Genomic DNA, 2724 nt, shown 5'->3' with positions numbered 1-2724 from the left:
ACCAGAGCCAGATTCAGGCTGTCACTGGTGAGTAGAACGATGAATTCTCGTATTCTGGGAGGCCTGTGGGAGAAGTTTGTATAATTACTTTGTGGACAGAGCTGAAAACATCGGGACTAAATGCCATGCAATTAAAACAATATGAAGAAATTATATCTACCATAGCCCTTCTCCGCATAGGAAGTCATGTGGTGGTGCTCCAGGAATTTTTGTGCACATGTATTTGTTGCACCTGCCATACGGACATTTATGACCAACTGGATTTACCTTTTAAGACAGGACTGTCACAGACATGAATTGTCACAGGATTAACTGATTTACAAGCAATTTTTAAATCTGGCTTTTCAAATGAATGCAGAACAAAATTGCTCGGAAAGTTAGTGTAATATATCTGGGGTGTGCTTTCCTTTTTCCTTTCAAAAACCACTGTTCCCTAGAACAATGATTTCTAAAGGGAACCTCATTTAACATGGGCGTACTGGAACTTTACAAGCTATTGTGATCTTAGAAAAAGAATATATGCAGTGCTGAACATACTCAATGAAATAACAGCATACTAGACCTGCAGGTCACTAATTTCCTAGGTTGCCATTTCAAATTTAATTTTTAGTATTTTCAAACAAAAAAAATAAATGTGAATTAAACCCCTTCAGTGTTAAGGATATAATAGGTAACATATAAACAGAAAACTAAAACTAGAAAATACAGCATGTATGGGCCGATATCTGATTTCAACACACATCTTTAGTATTTCATCAAACACTTTTTCATCATCGCTGATTGTTCTTTTAAGAGGATATTGTAGAGAATAGAGGAGAAGCCCCAGGCTTAAATCTGAAACTAGGTATGCCCTTGCATCAGAACTGGCTTATTTAAAAGCATGAGACGTGTAGCTTGAGAGGGTATATCCTAACTACATTCCTGATAGAGCAGGACATGCCGTGAGGATTTATGGCATGATACAGCCGTGTGCCACTGGGTTCCTTTTAGTCCAAGCGGTGCAGAGTGTTTGCCTGAGCTTAAAGCCAGCTGCTCTCGTGACTTGTTCACTTGTGCTCACATATCACACCAGTATTCTGCTGTTATCAGTAGCCTACCATACCAGGTGGTCATTTTTTAACCATTATCAACACATTTTCATGCTGTGGGAACCAGACATCTGGCCTCCACTAGGCCTTCAGAATTCGTTTGATGAGTGTGTGCCCTTCCCAGGCCCTGCCGTGAGGCATCCCGACGCCAGCCCCTGCTGGGTGCTGCTCTCCCTGGGGCGCTCAGCTGGGCTGCCCGCAGAATGAGAAACGGGGAGACACAAGTTCTAGTGCTGATGGGGCAAACGTGCTCAGTTTTTGATAATCGTTAATATTTACCACCCTGATTTGCAGCTGGGAGATGAACAGGAGGTTTTCCTGCACAATCACAAACACTGTAAATGTGTTTGAGCTTAAACTCTGCAGGAACTTGAGGCTGGCCAGAAAAGTGCCTGTAGGAAGCAGCATTAGACAGGGGCTCTGTCAAATCTCTGCTTTACATTCTCAAAGGAGGGCTGCACCCTCAGCATGGTGCTGGAAATTGCTGACAAAATTAGTTACCCTGAAATCGCGGGTGGTGTTCGTGCACACACGTGCTGCTCCCTCCAGTCTTCAAGCTAAGACACAGTTTAATTTATGTAAGTAATGGTGGTGGCAGGCTGTTCCTGGCAGAAAGTCAAAGCATCTGCTCTGTGTGTTTTTAATTGAATATTGGTAATCTTCCTCCTGAAGATTATCTCAGCACTAGCACTGCAGCAGCCTTCCCCTGTTGCCTCCCTCTTTGCAGAGCACAGGGATTGTGCATTTTTCTGTCTGTGATACCACAAGAGACCATCCATCTGGCATGAAGGATGTACTCACATCTTCCAGTCTCGGTTCTGTAACCCCTACTCATGGTAAAAACCACTAATGAGGATTATTTGCATGAATAAGAGATTGAACAGAAGTAGAAGAGGCAGACTCTTTGCAGGCTGCCAAGTAATACAATTAAGCCAGAACCTATTTACATTAATTTCCATGTAACCCATGAAAGGATAAGGAGTTTTGTTTAAATTTTCCACAAATTCTAGCTTGGAGAAAAGCTTAAACATAGGCGTGTCCAACTCGGAAAGCCAGTGTTTTAGGAAGAATGTGGGTTCCTAGGGAAACGTGGTCTTTGGAATTTGAAATTTGGTCCATAATCCTGCCATTTCTTATGGGGAAATGTGTAATTGTGCCATTTAATTTAGCTGGAAAGGCCAACCTGAAGTGCGTATGGGCCCCACACTCGCTGCCCACATCTTCTCCCTCCGCCTTCCCTCAGGGTGCTGCCGTGCAGGACCCTCCTGCCCCGGGAGGCCCACCGGGAACAGAAAGTAAAGGAAATTTGGATGCCGCTCCTGTGAGCAGCGCTCTGGAGACCCGCACACCCACTCCCCCTCCTGGCCCTCAGGGTTCCCCCATTCCCCCATCGCTAACACCTCACGGTGCTAATCGGGGAGGGGGAGGTTCTCCTCACATTTTCATCGGTTTTCTCACGGGAACAAAGCGCCTGGCCGTGTCCCCGCGTCACCCCGGTGTGAGGTGGCCGCTGAGGGGAGCGGGAGGCGGTGCCCCGTCAGCGCCGTGGGCGGGGAGATGAGGGACGGCCTCGCTGCCCGCCTCCCGCCTCCTTTCGGGGGGCGGCTCCGCTGCCCGACTGCCTCCCTCCTTCAGA

Source organism: Myiozetetes cayanensis, unplaced genomic scaffold, assembly GCF_022539395.1.
Source record: "Myiozetetes cayanensis isolate MyiCay16 unplaced genomic scaffold, myiCay2020 scf20-37, whole genome shotgun sequence".
Taxonomy (NCBI): domain Eukaryota; kingdom Metazoa; phylum Chordata; class Aves; order Passeriformes; family Tyrannidae; genus Myiozetetes; species Myiozetetes cayanensis.
Note: the sequence above shows the minus strand (reverse complement) of the source record.